The sequence below is a fragment of the Phacochoerus africanus genome, chromosome 16 (genome assembly GCF_016906955.1).
Source record: "Phacochoerus africanus isolate WHEZ1 chromosome 16, ROS_Pafr_v1, whole genome shotgun sequence".
In the NCBI taxonomy this organism is placed as follows: domain Eukaryota; kingdom Metazoa; phylum Chordata; class Mammalia; order Artiodactyla; family Suidae; genus Phacochoerus; species Phacochoerus africanus.
Genome location: NC_062559.1, coordinates 35,034,628 through 35,055,174, shown reverse-complemented (window position 1 = coordinate 35,055,174; position 20,547 = coordinate 35,034,628).

Here is a 20,547-nt window from a genome sequence, read left to right as displayed (position 1 = left end):
ATAACAACCATTAAGGCTACAGACACAGCCTCTATCACTTCCCAAAAATTTCCTCCACAACTCGATGTTCATGATGATACTGTGGGTGTAGTATGAACACTTAACATCATATTTACCTTTTTAGCAAATTTTAAGTATTTGCTAGCCATGGTTAGCTAGTTTTTGAGCTATAGAAACTGTGTAGTAGAACTTCCGAATTTATTTTGCATAACTGGTACATTGTACCCTTCGACTATCATCTCCCCATTTTCTACTCCCCCAGTTCCAATAATTAGCATTCTACTCCCTGCTGCTATGAGGTCAACTATTTTAGATCCCTATGTATAAGTGAGATCATACAGTGCTTGTCTTTCTGTGTCTGGCTTATTTCACTTAGCATAATGTCTTCTAGATCCACCCATATTGTTGGAGCTGGCAAAATTTTCTTTTTTGAGGCTGAATAATATTCCATTGTATGTGTATACCACATTTTCTTTATCCAGTTATCCATCAGTGAATATTAGGTTTTTTTCCCCCATATCTTGATTACTGTGAATAATTGCAGTACAGGTATCTTTTTGAAATCCTGATTTCAATTGTTTGGATAAATACTCACAAGTGGGACTGCTGGATCATATGATAGTTCTATTTGTAATTCTTTGAGAAACCTCCATGTTATTTTCCATAATGGTTGTACCAATTTATATTCTGACCAACAGTGTACCAGAGCTCCCTTTTCTTCACATCCTTGCCAACACTCATCTCTTGTCTTTTTGATGATAGCTATCCTAACAGGTGTGAGGTGATAACTCATTGTGGTTTTCATTTGTGTTTGCCTGAAGATTAGTGATAAAACCCACTGTACATCTTAGTGAAAATGTTTCCTTATGTGTAACATGCATCTTTGTTTATAGTCCACATGTTAACTCGTATAAATATACACATAACAAATGAATACTTTAGTTCTTAGTGTTATGGTCACCTGTATAAACATTACTTAAAAATGTGTATCTTACACTTTTTTGATAGCAATGATGTTTTTTGTTTTTTAGCCCTTTAGTAAGTAACGTGTCTTTATTCAAAACCCAAGTTTCCTGTCAGTTTATAGTGGGTGGACTCTTTGCATTACATTTTAAATGTTGCTCTGGAAACAGTTATAAACCAGGCCTGCCACTGTCATTTACTGATGAAGAAGCACTGATACTGAGTTCCTTCTTTTGTAAATTTGAGATAAGCTGTCCTTCCAAAGACATCTAGATAAGAGGAATCAATGTACATTGTCATTTTGACAGGCCATACTTTCCTGTTAGTTTATACATCTGCTCAAGGAGAAAAAAAATATCTGATACTTTGGCTGATAATGATAAACAGGACAGGGAGTCTTGGGTTGGCACCTGAGGACAGCCTGTCAAGGCCGAATGGAAACATAGTCCCTTTCTAATGAATGCCATTGCCCTGCAGGGGGAGCCATGATGACAGCTGATCCCTCCCCTGCAGTTTGAAATCCTTGCTAATGACAAGACTCAAATTCTCAGACCTGTCAACAAGGACCAGGCATGCTTTTTCATTCCAGTAGGGTACTGTGAACTACTTTCATATGTACGTTTTCAGGACCTTATGCTTGCTTTTGAAGTGACTCTGTTCTGTGGGGGTAGGAACACCAAGGACAATTGAGTTGCTCCCAGATGATTTGGAGAAAGGGCTAGTTCATGTTAGGAAGTAAGAAAAAAATGACAATTTTTCCTACAGATACTAAAAAACCTGAGAAACAACTAGGGGTGGGGGGGGCAGTATTACAATAAATACCATTTAACTAACTCTAAAAACATACCTAGAATGTCCTCTACCTTGACAGATTCCTATCAAACCCAGTTCATGGCTTTCGTCTCAGAAAATAGCTTTGTTATCCCTGCATCCTCTTTTTAGGAAGTCAGCTAGCTCTGAGTTTGGCTGAGAAATAACCCTCTCTATTTTCTAGCTCTCTTCTCCCCTTCTTGTGTCAGAAAATACTAATAGCTTCTATGCATCATTATATTAAAGAAATGCTGATGAATTTTCAGAGACTCCATCTTTAGAACCAATATATCAAAACCAAAGGAAGTGATGTTCTTATTCTTGTCACATTTTCATTCTTAAAAGATAACTTAAATAATTAGCAAATAAAATCAATAAAAGGAGTATAAATACTGGCTTAAAAATAATTTTAGAATTTTAGGTGAATGAATTTTTTATTTTTATTTATGGAAAATGAGCAGGATGAAGAGGGATTATTAGAAATATTAAAGAATCAAAAAAATTTAAAAATTAGTTGAACTTTCCCCCAGTAAAAAAGAAATGATGGTGTTTTAGCTTGCAGAATAACCTAGATTTTACACTTTGCATCCTGAATGAAATAATATGTGGTAAGATGAAATAGTAAGTGAAAGTGCCTTGCCCAGTTTCTGGAACTTAGTAAGTGTTAAGTGTTGATATATGAATGATGGCCTCTGACTTGTGCTATTCTCGCTGAGGATAAAATCCTAAAAATTGATGATGTGTGCTGCCTGATCTTTATTATTATTCTAATGGCTTTATAGGACAAACATGACAAGGATATTGAAAACCCAAGAGTATTTCCATGGCTTTTGTAGTTTTAGGTATAATATGGATCATCAGTAGGGCTGTGACATCCATACCAACTGTGAATATTGACTGTGTCGATTGAACTTGTCACAACCAATTTTGCATCCCATGACCTGCTGGGCTGTGTTAGTGTAGACATGGCCCATGGAGAAAAAAGTCTTTGAGAATCTGATGTAAGGCTCAGATGAGTATGGTCCATGGAAATTGGTGATGAGATTCCTCCTATTAATAGCAGGATATGTTTTCAGTTAATTTCCCAGTTTCCCTTCATATTTACCAAAACAACTTTTCATGTAACCCTACTGAAACTATGACCCACATGGTCCAGTCCTAGAATTAGTTATAAAAGCACAACCCATTTCTCTCCATGGTACAATGTAAGGTCTATAATGTCTTGTTTATCACATCACCTAGAATGGTGTAATGCCTATATTGAAGAATCAATAAGGTATAACAAATTGTGAGGACATATTTATATAGTTACACTGTTTTTAACCGATTTATGCATTTTATATTTTACTTATTTTCAGAGGGTGTATTATTTTTGTTATTCTTACCAGTTACTCTTTTTATTATGCTATATAAAATATGTAATGGTATATAAGCATCTCTTCTTTATAAATTTTAGTTGCATGAGATACACAATTTTAACATAATGCTAATATTTAAAGAAAAATTGAAATGGAATAGATAATAGTAAAGATGAAAGCCATACAAAATGGGATAAAGTATAGAATAAATTTCCTATTGTCTCAGCACATTTTCCATTCCACTTCTCCAGAGGGAGTCACTTAATCTGTTTCTTAAGATCCATGATATAATAATCTGTGTGAATATAATTGTGTTTAAATGTATATATTTTATTCTGTAAAAAAAATAAAAATAGTACCAGGCCCAACCAGAGTCTGGGGCAGCCTTGAAGAATGCACTCTGAAGAATAACAGCTATCACTCTTCCGCCCATTGTCCTAATGTCCTGTCCTGGTGGCCACCAAATCTTCAATGCTTGGAGTTCCCGTTGTGGGGCAGTGGAAACAAATCCAGCTAATAACCATGAGGTTGTGGGTTCCATCCCTGGCCTTTCTTAGTGAGTTAAGGATCTGGTGTTGCCATGAGCTGTGGTATAGGTCGCAGATCCAGTGTTGCTGTGGCTGTGGTATAGGCTGGCAGCTACAGCTCCCGTTTGACCCCTAGCCTGGGAACCTCCATATGCTGTGACTGCAGCCCTAAAAAGCAAAAAAAAAAAAAAAAAGAAAAAAGAAAAAAAGAAATGCTTTATCCCCTGACCAATTCAAGAGCTCAAAAGCACACTATTATTATTATGCACCAATTTTAAGAAACATGAAAATTCTAAACTTTATTTCTTTTTTTTGTTTTTTGTTTTTGTCTTTTTGCCGTTTCTTGGGCTGCTCCTGCAGCATATGGAGGTTCCCAGGCTAGGGGTCCAATTGGAGCTGAGCTGCCAGCCTACACCAGAGCCACAGCAATGCGGGATCTGAGCCGCGTCTGCGACCTACACCACAGCTCACGGCAACGCCGGATCGTTAACCCACTGAGCAAGGGCAGGGATTGAACCCACGATCTCATGGTTCCTACTTGGATTCGTTAACCACTGCACCACGACAGAAACTCCTAAACTTTATTTCTAATCTACTTCAGTCACACAACTAACCTTCTCCACATGCCAAAATTTAATTTACAACTTATTCAAGTACAGTGAAAACCACAGTGCCCATATATAGATATTTGCTTATTGTTTTTATTGTGTCCACCTATCAATTCTATATAAGTAATTCCTGCTTACTGTTCTTGATGTGATTCTCATATCAGGACACTGAGCACAACTTCACTGGTAATTTTATGTTTACTGAATACTTTCTGCTGGTAGTGACGGCAATGGTGGAGCGACAGCTCATGTTCTACTCTAAAAAGGACACAAGTATTTTCCTATGAATGGACAAGGTTTTGCCAAGATCTATACTATTTTCCATGATTGTGCTAATTGTCATAATTTTTCATGTATCACACATGTTAAGAACTGCAAAAAAAAATAAATGATTTAAAAATGAAAAAAAAAGCACAACCCAAATAGATGAAGACTTGATTAAAAAGAAAAAAAAAAAAGAAAGAAATCCCTGCCAAAGATACCTACAGTGGAAGTATACTTATTTTTTTCCTCTACATCATTTACCCTCTGACCTGTATTCTCCTCAGTGGCAAAGTATGATATAACTAGGTAGACAAGAATTAGTTTTCATGGTCTATTGGGCAATGACTACTAAAAGTGATGAATGTATTATTTGTTACTTCAAGCAAGTAACCCCATTGGATGGGTTCCAATAAAGATGTGCCTAGTACCACCTTTTAACTCTACACACTTAGTAAAAACTAAGAATTACTCTAGTCTTTCTTTAGACTATTAATATAAATTGATTCTGGTTTCTTGAACCAGAATTTTATTTGGTTTTAATTCATTTTTCATAACAGGAAGAAATTAAACAACTCTTTCTAAATTACTCATCGTGTTGTTTAATAAGAGTGAGCACTGCACAATGTGATGGCTCCTGAAAATGCATTAGTCTATTGTGAAATACATAATTATAGACTATTATGAAAATAAGAAATTTTATTACGCATATGCATTTGACAGGCTGCAATTAGTTTTAGACTCTCTAATTAACATATGTTTTACTTAATGGTGAGTAATTATGGATTATCATTTAATAATGGATAATTTCAAATACTCATCTATTTTTTTGCAAATCTAGAAATAAAATTAAGCATTTGTCAAGAACCAGAAGAGTGTGCTTTGCTCTTTTGTTTTTGTCCAGTACTAAGTATTGTTATCAAAGAAGTAGTAATAAAATAGCTTTCCTTTGAGTAAATTGCTGAGTATATTTTACCATATATCTTCTGCTATCATATTTATGAATGGGTGCTGTTCTTTTATATGAGTTATTCATGAATAATTTTTCACATAAAGAGGAATCAATAGTACAAAGAACTATAGAAACTGTTGGGAGTTGCCTTAATTAAATACCGCTTTTTTCCTGAGTAGTCATTCTAAACACTTAGATTCCATCAATCTACCCTAATTAGAAGAATATATTTGTATAATCAGGTTACAGAGTAAATTATACTTTTTAATGTATCAGTACTTGACCATCCTTTGAATAGTTCTTTTGTTTTCACGTAATGTTTGAACTCTCTGAAGTTTTTCTAGTTTGTGGTTTTGCTATATCTCATACATAAATGTCTGTGTTTAGAAAAGTAATCTATAAAAAAGAAAAACATGAAACATAATTCATTTCTTCCTCCATATACCAAATGAAACTGCCGTCAAAATATAAGGCTTTAGAAATGCTCTTGATTGTTTTCTCTTTCTATAAATCCAGAGTGAATGGGATTAATGAGTTAATATTTCTAAAATCAGAATATTTTTATTGGGGTGTGTAAGCAAGAGAAAGAAATTTAGGAATTCTTTGCAACATCTATCTTGGTATTTATGGTTTAATTTGCATTTTTGACAGGATATATTGCTCTAAAAAACAAATCCACATATTATATAAGCAGAGAGATTGTAATTAAACTTGGGCTGTGTAAATGTTTGCTGAAAGTAACTAATACCCTAAAGCAATTTTTTTTTTTTTGCTTTTTTAGTGCTGTACCCATAGCATTTGGAGGTTCCCCCTAGGGGTCGAATTGGAGCTACAGCTGCCAGCCTTCGCCACAACAATGGGGAATCCAAGCCACGTCTGTGACCTACACCACAGCTCACAGCAATGCCAGACCCTTAATCTCCTGAGCAAGACCAGGGATACAACCCCCATCCTCATGGATACTAGTCGAACTCGTTAACTGCTGAGCCACAATGGGAACTCCAAGCAATTTTTTTTTTTTTTTTTGGGTGCTAGAATGATCTGCCGTGGTTGTATTTGAAATGTGAATGGCCTAGGTAACTGTGTTCCTTCTCAGTTTTGATTAAACCTTATCTACAGTCCTAGATGAATGGCATGTACTGAGTAATTCATTGTTATAGGTAGAATAATGGCCTCAAAGATGTCCACATCCTAATCCTGGAACCTATGAATATGCTACTTTATGGCAAAAGGGATTTTGCAGATATGGTTAATTAAGGTGGTTTGAGATGAGATTTTCCTGGGTTTTTATGGTGGGCTCAGTGAAGTCACAATGGTTTGTATCGTTGGAAGAGGAAGGCGGAGGGAGATGTGACTAGGGAAGAATGGTCAAGAGATACATGTGGTTGGCTTTGCAGATGCTTACGAGGGAAATGGTGGGTCATTTCTAGATGGTAAAAAATTCAAGACAACATTCATCCTCAGATTGTCCTGGAAGGAATGCAGCCCTGCTAACACCTTAGATTTAGCCCAATGAGACCCATGTTAGACTTCTAACCTGCTCACATCTGTTTTCCTACTTGGTAACATAAAACCATAAGATGATCTAAGTCAGTATGGTTTTAAGCCACCATGTTTATGGTAATTTCTATAGTAGCAATAGAAAACTAACATCCATTCACCACAACTGCAAATTATGACAACAACTGCTAGTAATAATAAAACAGCTGGTATTTATTGACATCTTGTCATGTATTTGCAGCACAAGAATTTTGCGAACATTATTTAATTCTCACAACAAGCTTAAGAGGTTGGTACTACCATAAGCTCCATTTCAGAGATAGGAAAATTGAGGCTTCAGTTCAAATGGAAGTAAACAGGTAGTACATAAGCTTCCCAGAAGTTTGGCTTCAGTCACTTCTCTCTGACCCACTTTCTTTGTCCTTCCTGTCTGGTTAGTGATAGGTTAAAGAGAATCTTTTTCTGGTTTACTTCTGGTTGAAAACCCTTCCAAAAGATTTTCTAAGTGTAATATTCATTTAAATTTAGTAAGATATAGTAAACAGAATTTAATCATTATTTTATAAGTGTCTCAAGCCTCAAGCGAATCATCTTTTTCTTTTTCCCACTGAGTAAAAATGTGTCAAGCTTTACTTTATATAGATGTGCATCATCCAAGACTGGATGTTTTGATGAAGAAAGATTTCTTCTTTTCGTGCTTAAATCCACCCTGCCTGCTTTTACCCCCTTATTAATTTGAAAAATCGAATCTCTAGCATATTTATCTGAGAACCAAAAAGCTGTACTATATTTAACATATATCAGGTATCCTGTATTTCTAGTAAACTTGTCTGTGCAGGAATTTTTCCTTAACTCCCCCTATATTTTTCTTAAAATCTTTACATTTTTAGTCCTTCCTGAGTTTTGCATGTTTACCTAATTGCCATTTGCTTTCTGAATCTGATTAATTAAACCTGTATACTTTTTCTAAAAAGTTTTTTTTTTCCACCTCTTGGTTTATATTGTGTACAATTGTGGATAGAAATGGCTTTTCTTGAACTCATTTCTCATTTTCTGTACATTTTTATGTTAATATCATTAAACAAATAACTGGTGTTTTTTGTTTAGATAACATCTGATGATGACAGCTCTTGCAGTATAAATTGTACACAAGGTAGTTTAAAGTGTATTTTGAGATCTGCTCCTTGTGCACAATTCTGGGTACTAAGGCTTGTCCATCCTCACTCAAATCTTCTTCCATGGAGCTGAAGCAGGCTACTGATTCCAGCTTCCTGACATTCACAAGAGAAGACAAAACATTAAAACAACCAATTGCAAATGTCATTTCTTAGAAACTCTGGAATAATGCTAATAGTAATTACCATGATTATTATGAAAAGGGGGTCACAAGACCCACCCTGCTTACTGTTGGCCATGCACCCAAGGCTGAAAGATACATAGAAATATTTGGAACTTTTACATAATTCTTCAATAAGCATCCTATAGCCACCTCAGGTATACAAGAGAAAGAGAATTACAAAGAAGACCAGGACAAAACCAAACCCTTAGAAATCTCTTTGGAACATCTAGTCCTAATGAGTTGGTTAACTACCAGTTCTCAAAGCATTGTCCCCATACCAGCAACATTAAAATCACCTGGGAACTCATTAAAAGGCAAAATCTTCAGCTCTACCTCAGACTTACTGAATCAAAAACTCGGGGGAAAAGGCCTAGGAATTTGAGTTTTAACAACCTCACTAGGTGATTCCAACACATGTCCATGTCTGAGAACCTGTGGAGTAGATCCTAGGGGATCTGGAAATCCTTCTGAAGGACTAGTCTTGTTTAAGCCTTTTTTTTTCTTTTTAAGGCCACACCTGTGGCATATGGAGATTCCCAGGCTAGGGGTCAAATCAGAGTTGCAGCCACCAGCCTAAGCCACAGCAACATAGGATCTGAGCTGCATCTGCAACCTACAACACAACTTAAGGTAATGTGGGATCCTTAACCCTGTGAGCAAGGCCAGGGATTGAACCTGCATCCTCATAGATACTACTTGGGTTCTTAACCTGTGGAGCCACAATAGGAACTCCCATGTTGAAGCAATTTTGATGGTGCTTCCTTTTTTTTGGCTGTACCTCAGGTCTCTTTGACACTTCACAGAGCGAAGTGACTTTACAGAGGAGAGAAGCAGCCACAAGGCAAACAAAAAATAAAAACATTAAAAACAAAACAAAAAAAAACCCACGAATACCAAAGACTTCATAGTTCATAGACCCAAGTACTTGTAACTTCTTTTCACTTGGAGAAGTCTATTCCCCAACACAATGGGCTGAAAGAGTTCTCAAAGTTGGGCCAGTTGGACATAAATGTGATACAGTTGCTGATTTATGACAGGCACTGAAACATTGGAGAAATAAGTTAGAAATACTGTCAATAAATTCAGGTGTCTACCAGGGACAAGACCACTCCTGAAAACTTTACCGGCTTTGAGTGAGCAAATAAACAAGCAAATCACCGTCACTGTTGCCAGTTTACCTCTAAGGAATACTTTTGGGGCTCTACATGCAAGCTGTACAGGAGAGCCATAGCACACTCACCAAACCCCGAGGCTAGTGCTTGATGGCTGCAGACAACTAAAACTTTGAAATTGAATTATCCATGAGATAGGGTGTTTACTAGAATGAGTACTTTATTAACTAATTTAAATATCTTTGTTATGCCCCTTAAGAAGTTCTCTGGTTCGGAAAATTGTGATTTGATGACAATTCAAATATTCTAAATGCTATGTTACATTCAATGCATGTAACAAATTCTTTATTTCAAATTTAAATTGAGGCGTGCAGCTTTTGTTCAAAGGAAACTTGTTTTTCGCTGTGACCATGAAATAAATATTAAACATATATTCTAAAGTACTAGTGGAAAGAGAATCAATTTGTAGTTTTTCAGAGTTGCTCATAGGTCTGCATTTGTCTTTGTCTAGGACTCCTGTGAGCATTCCTCTTCAAGGCAGAAGGAAAATGAATCCTTTAGCAGCATTTAGAGTACAAGCCTTTCCTGTGGCTAAAATAAAATAATGGGCCTTTACTTGGTACCCACACACTTCTGTGGGAGACTTTTTCAATTTTTCAAAGGTAAAATTGGTTGCAGGACTCTCCCCTTTTGCTTAATATAGTGCAATAACTTCCTCACATCCTACTTGATGTCCTTTGTCCTAGTTTTTTCCCCCTTCTAACCCACCTTACTACTAACTAAAATTTTTTGAAACTTTTAAAAACTTAGTTTGCATCAAGCCCCTTCATAGTTTTTCATTACCTGGGAGCCAAGTCATTTTGACTTCATCTCTTATTATTTTGTTATATCTAGGTTTTGGAAAACTTAGGAGCATGAATATGCATGCTCATGACAGATCTGGTCCTGTACCAGGAATGTACAAAGCCACAGTATTGCCATGGTGCATCTTCTCTTAGACTGTCATTTTTTTTCCCCCCTAAATAATTAGTTTAAATAATAATGACTAATTCACTTTTAAAATAAACCTAGAGCCTTTTTATGCTTGTTCAGGACTACTTAAAGCCCTGTTTTAATTCTCCTATAGAAATGTTTGAGTTTATGTGCACTGTACAGTCTTTCCATTCCAGCCAGCCATGCTGACCTGGGTATTATCTCCCCTTAAGGCTATCAGAATCTTGGTTTTCCAGGGGGACCTCATTCAATGGTGACAGTCTCCGACTCTCCTTTTTTTTTTTTTTTTTTTTTTTCCCCCCAGGAGGATCCACCAATACTGTGCTACCCAAGAGTAGGGGATTTACCATTTACCTAGAAAGCTTACAGATTGTTTCAACTCCTCTAACTAGCCAGATTTATTTAACTTGCTCAGATCAGCTTGATTTGCCCATTTTGGATTACACCTCCTAAATATTAAGATATTATATTAAGATCATACCTCCTAAATATTAAGATATTGAGCATGACTGGAAGGGGTTCCTAAACAAAAGAGAAGTAAGCTTTAGAAAACATATTTCCTAAAAGATGTAAGATGATGTGCTGCTATTTTTTTTTGATGGGGGGGAGTAATAATTTTGAGTAACCAATAATTTTTATCCAGATTAAGGATAAAAAGTATGAATATCCATACTCTTTGGAAAGCACAAAATTGCTGCTGTATGTTTCTTGCAGGGTTTCTGAAAATCTCACCATGCCATCTAGCCTACAACCAGAGACAAAACTAGGGAAATGCTGGAAGTTCCTGTTGGGGTTCAGATTTAATGAGCCCAACTAGTATACATGAGGATGTAGGTTTGACCCCTGGCCTTGCTCTGTGGGTTAAAGGAATTGGCATTGCTGTGAGCGTGGTATAGGCCAGCCCCTGCAGCTCCAATTTGACGCCTAGCCAGGGAACTTTCATATGCTACTGGTGCAGCCCTAGAAACCAAAACAAAAAAAAAATAGAGAAACGTTGGTTATAGAAGACTTGGTAAGTTTCTGTTCTTGTAAAGTTCTTGTCTGGTTTTGGTACTAGAAATACTTCTGACTTCACAGGATGATTTGGGGAGTGTTTCATCCTTCTCTATTTTCTAAAATAATTTGTGTGGGATTGGCATTAATTTTTGTGCAAATATTTTATAGACTACAATACAGTTATCTGCACCTAAAATTTCGCAGTGGAAAGATCTCTGCTTTATCAGTCACCCTCAAAATAATATGATACCTCTTCACATATAGTATAAGAACCTTAGATAGTTTACTATTTGACCTTCCATCCTTGGTAATACATTTTATTTTCTACATAAGTAATAATCCTGTAATATGCTATTCCTTCATCATATACCATTTATATACCATCATATACCATATATCATTTACATGCATAATTGCACTTCAGAAGCTCTTTATATTTTATGGAGATCAATGTTGTCATTGGGTACCATGTTTCTTCTGCCTGAAATACTTTCTTTATAATTTCCTGTAGTGCATATTTGCTGGCAACACAATTTTTCAGCTTTTACTTATCTGAAAATGACTGTTTTTAATCTTTTTTTGCTGAGTATAAAATTTTATAACAACAATCTTTTTTTAACACTTTAAAGAAATCGCTTTTCTTATGGATAGCATTGTTTTTGACCAAGGCTCTAGTCGTGTTTGTCTTTTTCATATATATTTAATGTCTTTTTTCTATAGCTACTTCTAAGATTTTCTCTTTTTGATAATGCATGGCTTGGTGTGGTTACTTCATACTTCATTTTCTTCTTGCTTTTGGGTCATTGAATTTCTTGGATTTGTGGGTTGATAGTTTTTATCAAATATGGAAAATCTTTGAACATTATTTCTTCAGATAATTTTTTTTGCTCATTTAATCTTTTGTAATTTATATTACATATCTGTCAAACCACTTTAAATTGTCCCACAAGTCTCTGTGGCTTTGTTCATTTTTCTTTTAGTCACTTTCTCTGATTCAGCTTGAAAATTTTTTACTGCTATGTCTTCATACTTCTGATTTTCTCATAAGTGCATAATCTCCTATTTTGCCCTCCCAGTGAATTTTTCATGAGTATCTAATGTATTCTTTGCATCTAGCTGAGCCTTACTTTTAAGGTGCAAACCTTCTGAAACCTCTCCTCTCTGCCCTGATTATCGGACAAAGTCTCTCCCCTTTGGCTGATTGGTACTTGAAAGACTCCTAGTTCAGTTTAATCTCTGGGAATGATCTGTTTTACAGCTCTGCTTTAGCTCTTTGCTTGGTCTTTGGAATTTCCTCCTATGTTTGATAGCTCAGTATCCAAAAACAGATGTTGGAAAACAAACCAGTGAGGTTTCTGGAACTCTTTTTCTGTATTCTCACTTCTCTCTGTATTCTTTTTGGAAAAATTGCAGCTACCTTAGCAAACCTAAGCTTTGATTTCTCAGCGAGACCCCCATGAACTTACTGGGTTCCCCCTCCATGTTTTGCAGTCTAAAATGGTCTTCCAAGCCAAAATCCAGAAAGACTGAAGGGTATCTCATTTGTTCCCCTTCTCTCTGAGATCATAGTGTTAAATTCCTGAAAATGTTATTGCATCTTCTTTTTTCAAGAGTCCTAGTTGTTTACCAAGTTTGAGCAAGACCAAACAACTTACTTGAATATGGTAGAAGCCTAAGGAAAGCACATACGGTGACAAATCAAGAGGCTTCTTTTCAAGTCTCAAAGCAAAGGGGAAGCTTTCAAAATGTGTTCGGCCGAAAATGGGAAAAAATAAAATGCTTTTATATTTGTATCTCTAAGTTCAGACTGTTCAGTAGAGTAGGAATGTAGTGAAAATGATTTAAACATTTTTTTTTGGTCTGTATTTGTAAACAAGGGGAAACAATGTGAGCAGAAATAAGAGTAGAATGGACACTGATGTTTTTCAAGTTCAGGGGAGACTGACATCCAGATTCCTGGTTTTTATTAGAGGAATCAACAACTTCATATTCTGATTGAATTCCCTGATAATTAGGATATGGTTTGTTTCAATATTTACATCACTTCTGACAAGTTTCATAATATCAGCTTGGATATCTGGTCACATTTTGATGCTCTTTTCTTTATACTTGGAATACCACAGAGTTATTATTTCTGGGGATTGGTGGTGGGATCAATAAAACCACTGAGAAATTTAGAATACTGCTTTTCTGTAGACTGTTTTTCCAGAGGCAAGAGAATCAATCACAATCAAAATTTTTCTCACATTTGTCTACAAACAGAATGTGCTGAATTGGAATAAATCTTGGGATAATTTAACTTGGACATTGTTATTCTGGCCTCTGAACTTTTGCATGTGAGACTTGTCTTTTTCCTCCTCTTTGCCTATTAATTACTATCTGGGGCCCAGATAAAGTTCTATTTCATCTACTAAGTCTTTCCTAACCTTTTCAGTGTACATTGATCTCTTTGCCCTATGAATGCTTAAACCATTTTATGACTTGTATATAATCGATCAATTAACTTGTTACATGACTTAATTTAGGCAGTGCTCCTTTCCCTATTTTGATGAGTTGTGAAAATAATCCCTATTATTTCGCTTATTCCTTCAAGTGTTTATTAGATAGCTACTCTGTGCCTGGCACTTGGCTAGGAGGTGGTATATGTTGGTGAAGTAAAAAGATACAGTCCCCACTCTGATGCACCTTGGAATGGCAGAGAAATATGCATCAAGCAAAACACACATAGATGAATAATAATTGTGGTTATTTCCTTGATAGAAAGGAACTTGGATCTATAAAAGAAGAATTTTCATTTAATCCTAATTAACTTAGAGTGGTTAGAAAAAGTCTCTCTATGAAAAGGATATTTGAGCTGAGATATGAACAGAAAACAATTATCCAGGCAATGAGTATGGGGAAGAACCTTTTAGGCACTAGACATGACATGGTATAAACTCAGGGGTTAGGGAAGTGCTTGACACAATGAAGAAAGTGGAAGATAGATTATGGTGAGAGCATAGCTGACTGTTAGTAAGGGATGGGTCTGGGAAGGAAAACAGAGGTCAGATCTGTGGCCTTATAGCCACCTTATGGAGTTCATTGTATTTTCATATCTTTAGAAGTTGCTTAATCATTATATTTTCAGTGAAAATGAGCCCAGGAGACAGAACATTGCTTAGAAGGGGAAATGACCTACATCCTCAAGATGTAAAGATAAGCTAGAATAGTATCTCAAACTCGAGTGTTCATCAGGACAATCGATGTGCTTATTAAAGAGAAAATACTGCCTGCCATATCAGTGAACAAAGGATGTCACAGTCATCAGTGATTGCAGCCACTGCCAAGGATGACGGAACTCAGGAAGAAGACCTGCCATCTAGCAGCCATCAAAACTGCAGCTACTCCCAATGATGAGCTCTCAGGATATGAAAATACAGGATCCAGGCCCCAGGTGGCTGAGGAGCCTATCAAAGGGATGATGTCAGTGAGCCCAGACCCTTGCATCTCCCCATACGTAGAAAACCAGTAAATTCCTTAACTTGAGATACTTGGTTTTCTTTTATTCACCATGATATTTTGTTCTAACTACCTGCCCTTTTTGGAAAAAGTCAAATATATCCTAGATCCCCGCTCACTTCCATGGAGCAGTTTTCTCAGGGTTACTTGAGATGCTGCCTCCTGGGCTTAAGTCCTCGTTTTTGTCTACTAAATAAAACATAACTCTCAATTTTTAGGTTGTGTGTACTTTTTTAAGTCATCATTAAAAATGCAGATTTCTGGCCTTCAACTTGAGAGATTCTGAGTTAGATGTTATGCATTTTATAAGTACCCAATATCTTTTTGATACAAGCATATGACTCCATTCTATGAAATATAGATAGAAAGCAGTTAATTTTTTCCTGAAAAAAAAAAAGTGTCACAGTAGGAATGAACCTGAGTGACTGTAAGAGGAATAAGTAGAAATACAGACACCTCAATGGAATAAAATGTGTTAGGTGTGTACTGATGAGAATTTGTTGTGGATTAAGTCCTGAAATAATAAAAGTTAAGCTATTAAACCAAATTACAAAAGTCCCAACTTAATTTCTCAACATCAGGGCGTAGGTGGTGACATGTGTTCCTTTGAAGACAATAAATATTCCTGATAGAACTTTTCATCCTGCACAGTGTCGGCCATAGATTTGGTGATTTATAAATGTTGAATGTCTGAGTGAATGCTTTAATCAACATTTTCCTGATACTTAGTGCTCCAGTTTTTCCCAGCACACTTAGCACCTTCTACCTCACAGCTTGAGAAAGAGACAAGGTACTAATAACTGATGTATTGCTAATTGGAAAAATTTGAATAAAATAATGTCTGGAAGAGAGCAATGATTAGCTGAAAATGTCCTTCAATCTATATCCGCCAAACACTTGATAAACATTTCTGTTATGTACATCTGTAAAATAACCATAATATATATATCTCATTCTTAGTTGGTTCTCCTTGGATTGTGAGATCCTCCAGAGCAGGAGCTGTGCCTTATTTATCTGTATGACTTATACTTTATTATTTCTTACAGAGTAACCCACTGTGTCCTCATTGGTTTGTGCTTAAAGAACTTTTGTCGAATTGAGTTAAATTATAATGAAGATGCTACAAATGTTATGGCACCTGGATTGGGGCAAGATTTGAGATAAAGAACTTTCTTAATACTTGAGAATTCTTATGCTTGCCCTCTTTTTCTTCCTCTCCGTTATAGTGGGATCCAAGGACACAGAGCACCATCGATAGGAAAGAGCAGTGTCCCCAAACTCCAGAGTTAGGATTTGAGTTAGATACAAGGCTAGATCACAGATGCTGGGATATGTGGCATTTGAGTGACCCTGAGACTTATTCGGTATCTCAGATGAACTCAAGCTAAAGATGTGTTGATTTCTTGACAACTTAGTGCAACAGCAGTAGGACAAGCCATTGTTAGGTGGAGACAACCGTCTTAGTGTGCACATTAAAGAGCTGAGGAAAGCACATGAGTTGATCTCAGAACTGCGAGTTAGGTGATCCAAAGCATCATATTCAGAATGATTTGGGATTTGGATTATCTGGACTCAGAGCTCTAATCTGGAGGTTGGCAATGGAAATGTAGTGAGAGACCTACGGTGGTGTCCAGTCTGTAACTCAGGCAGGTACCATTTGGCCAAAGGAGAGTGCTCCACTTGTGAATATTGGAGATTGAACCACCCTGGAAGGCATGGGTCATAGATTCCAGCTCAAGAGAAAATGATTCTTTAGGAGGGAGGCCATAAGCTCTGGGAACTAGGAAAATGGAGGCGGAAATGTTGCCAAATCAATGTCTAGCAAAAAATTTCTTACTCTTGCTTCCCCGAAGTATTGATATGAAAATCACTTTATGTATGTAGACAGTGGCTGAATGTATACAAACATTTCACTTAAACTGCACTTGATTTGATGGTATTATAAGGCTGACTTCGCTCATTTTGAAGCAAGCAGTAGACAGAAGCAGTATTAACTTGCTTGGTTAAGAAATGCATTGCCTTGACAGCCTTAGTATTATTGTACAGAAAAGCTTCCCTTTTTTTCGATGCCACTAAACCTTATTTATGAAGAGCATTTTCAGTTTCTCTTTAAGAACATCTTCAGCAGATGATTTTATGTCAGCTGATGCCTGGCTCTTCGTCAGCTTCTTTCTAAATTTAATTTTCCCGTTTCCTTTCCTTGCTCCACTGAGCCCTTCATTAATTATCAGATTACAGTGTTCAGCATGATTCCTGGAATTGTTCGTTTTGTCAACCAGAAAGAAAACAGACCTTTGATATATGTAAGACTGTGCCTTCTTGTTTAATGATTCTCCAATTAATGTCCAGTCAATCTCAGGAACTGCATCTAAAATAACCAGTGAGCAAACTTACCTTCTTGGCTGCTTCCTAATTGCTCTTCCACTGTCAGCTTTAGCCATAAATTATAAAGCAGGACTTTGGTGTGAAGTAGTCATGTAATGTTAGGTGACTATCAGATCACTGTGGTTAGCTCTCTTCTTCAGTAAGTTTATCCTAATCACTTCTTGTGTAAAACTCAGTGTGTACAGGTCCTGTGCACATTGCCCCTAGGTATGGTGAAATTAATTTCTTTAATTAGATAAGTAGGTGTTACGGGCTGCTGAATACACTGGAAAGTACTTTGGCCAAAAACCAAGGCAGTATGTCAGGGCTGGCTTCATGGATGTGCAACGAAGGCAGCACACAAGGGCCTGTGATCAGAAGGCCCCTGTCTTTGATTTAATGCTCTGATGTTGTGTTGAAATTCTTAATGATTTTATCTTTCAACCTGTATTTTGTAAGCGAAGTTTGATGGGACTGCGGAGCATGTGTGTGACCAGAGGAGATTAGCACAAAATGTATGACCACCCTTCTGTCTACCTCATTTGCATGCAGTGGTTGGGATGCCCCAGGAACACAGAATTCTGGTTCAGCAGTACAAAAAGTGAATACAAGGTAAGCGTGTTGTATCTACAGTTAACCTCCCGGGATGCTGTGCTTTCTATTTGAACCAGAATTTGCTTCTGACATGGGAAGAAGGCAGTGGTGTTCTAAGAAATAGGAACTGTGAAATAAGAGAAAATATATAAGTTGGTCTCCGCCTCCAGTTCCTAGCAGAGCTTCTAAAAACCCCAGTAATTTGCTAAGTGGTAAGAGTACTAGAAATATTTTTGTTCTCATGTTTTGTCTTTGATGGCACTTCCAGACATAGGCATCCTAAATCCATTGGAGTTTCTTGGGTGATGAGAGTGTCTTTTGATCTAAGGAGTACCTCCTGGTGGACTCCTGGAAAGCCTCAGAATAGAGACTATTCCCTAGAAAGAACAATCCGTCATTAAAACCTTGGAATGTTGAGCTTGACTGCTCATCCTCCAGGAAGAGAAGAGGAGTTGGAGATTGAATTAATGATTGACCATGCTTTTGGGATGAAGCTTTCCTAAAAATTCCAAGTATGGCTGATGAACACATCTGTGTGATGGGAGAGTGGCCCTCTCTACTACCCTACTCCTTGGGAGTATGCATCTCTTCCATCTGGATGTTTATCTATACCCTTTGTCATATCCCTTCACAATAAACTGGTAAACCTGAGTGTTTTCTCTGAGTTCTGTGAACCATTCTGGGAAATTATGAAACCTAAGTGAAGGTCCTGGAAACCCAAAGTTATAGCCAGTCAGTCAGAAGTACAGGTGACAATCTGAAGCTTGCAATTAGCTTCTAAAGTGAGGGCTGGGGACAGTCTTCTGGGACTGAGCCCCTAACCTGTGGGATCTCCAGGTAGATGGCATCAGAACTGGGTTACATTGGAGGAAATTGGGGCATGGTAAACACCCACTCCCGACATACACAGACACATTCAGGAGTGTCAGAGTGTTCTATGTCAGTAGTGTAATAGAAATCCCAAGCATTTATCCTATACAATGACCAAGGAATCATATCATATCCTTTCTGACTCATGTTACTTACTTTCTTGTATTAACCAAAAACTTACGCTGAAAATGACACAGGAAAAAAAAAAGAAAATAGGGAATACATAGTTCCTTTACCTTTCATTCCTTCTAACTTACCACTAAGCTTAAAGTAGATCATTGGTAGAATGTGTGCATATCAAGAAGTGAAATAAAAACAATTGAGTTAGTTTTGTGCAGTATTTCCACTGTTCTAAGAACACCATACATATGCATGTACAAGCTACAGAATATGAATTGTGTAATTTTGGTGATTCTGCAGTTGAGCTAAATGCTCTTACATTTGCATTTAAGACAGGTATTTCACAATATAAACAGAAAAGGTAAAATCCATGCTAATAAAAAATTAAAATTCTCAGAATGACATTCAGTAGCAAATTAAAAAAAAAAGTCTTGATAGGTCAGGAGAAAGATGAAGTAAGGAAATCTTTATGTTTTAGCATCTCTAATAGCAATGTGTTCCTGCTTTTTGGACAAGAAGCCCCCTATTTTCATTTTATTCTAGGCCCTGCAAAGTCTTCTGGGACACCCTGCAGTATGTTCCCAGGGTCACTTTTGTTTTTTCTTTCTTTATCATAGATCTCCTAGAAACATTTGTGGTTCTTGGAAGGAGCTGAGGGAGAGTCTTCTCTGTGTAAACCCCTGTCCCCCAGTGTCAAGCTACATCATATTTAGGCTGGCTACTCTGGTCCATGGGGATGGCAGTCTTTGCAGAAAATCTGTTAACTTCCAGAGATGAAAACTCCATCATAGGAGAAGCCTTGGTCTGTGAGCCCTTTTGCGTTCCTGCTCTTATCATTTTCTTTATTCATAGTTGGTGGCCCCACAGGATCTTGTTGCAAAAAGCTTTTGGACTCAAAGACAGAGGAGTTTTTGTTTGCAATGATGCATCAATTCTAGGTTACCCGCAGCTAAGAACGCTTGGACTTTCAGATACTCTGGTATAGCATAGCTTTTAGATGTCAAGGTACTGAGTCTATAACAGCATTAGTGAGTGAGTGAAAAAGTGACTGTGTGTGTGAGAGAGAGAGAGAGCAAGCCTGCAAGCAAGAGCGCATATGAATGTTTCAGTAGTGGCAAAAGACTATAGGGGTAATATCTTTTTTTTTTTTTTTCCTTCTCTCTTCTCTACAACTAGCCTAATCAAATTGTAAAAAAATTTATGAAGACGATTTTCTTGACTGGAAGGCCATAGAATATATATTCTAACTTTTAAAATGTTGATTTCTTATTAATATCAAAGTATGCAGGCTTCTTAGAAAATAACATAAAAAAGTACCAAGATGAAAGGTAAAAATGCCTACAATTCCATCATATAGTTAACCAGTGCTAATATTTTTCATTATTTTCATTTTGTCTTATTGGGTGGAAAATGAAACACAGCCGAAAAGGACAAATAATCAGCATAACCCAACCGAATCCAGACTTGCAGACTCCTCCTTACTGAATGGGCCCATGTAACAGACTGAGCTTCCCAGAACAAAGATAGCCCCAAGGCCATAGACTACTCGGCTCACTAAAATGACCCTGTCTATAAAAAAAACCAAGCACTCCCCTGCAAGGAGGAGCCTGAGTCTTGGTTGCTCAGCGCTGCAGACCACTCTGCTGGTCAATAAACTGCTTGCAATATCATTGCTTCAGCCT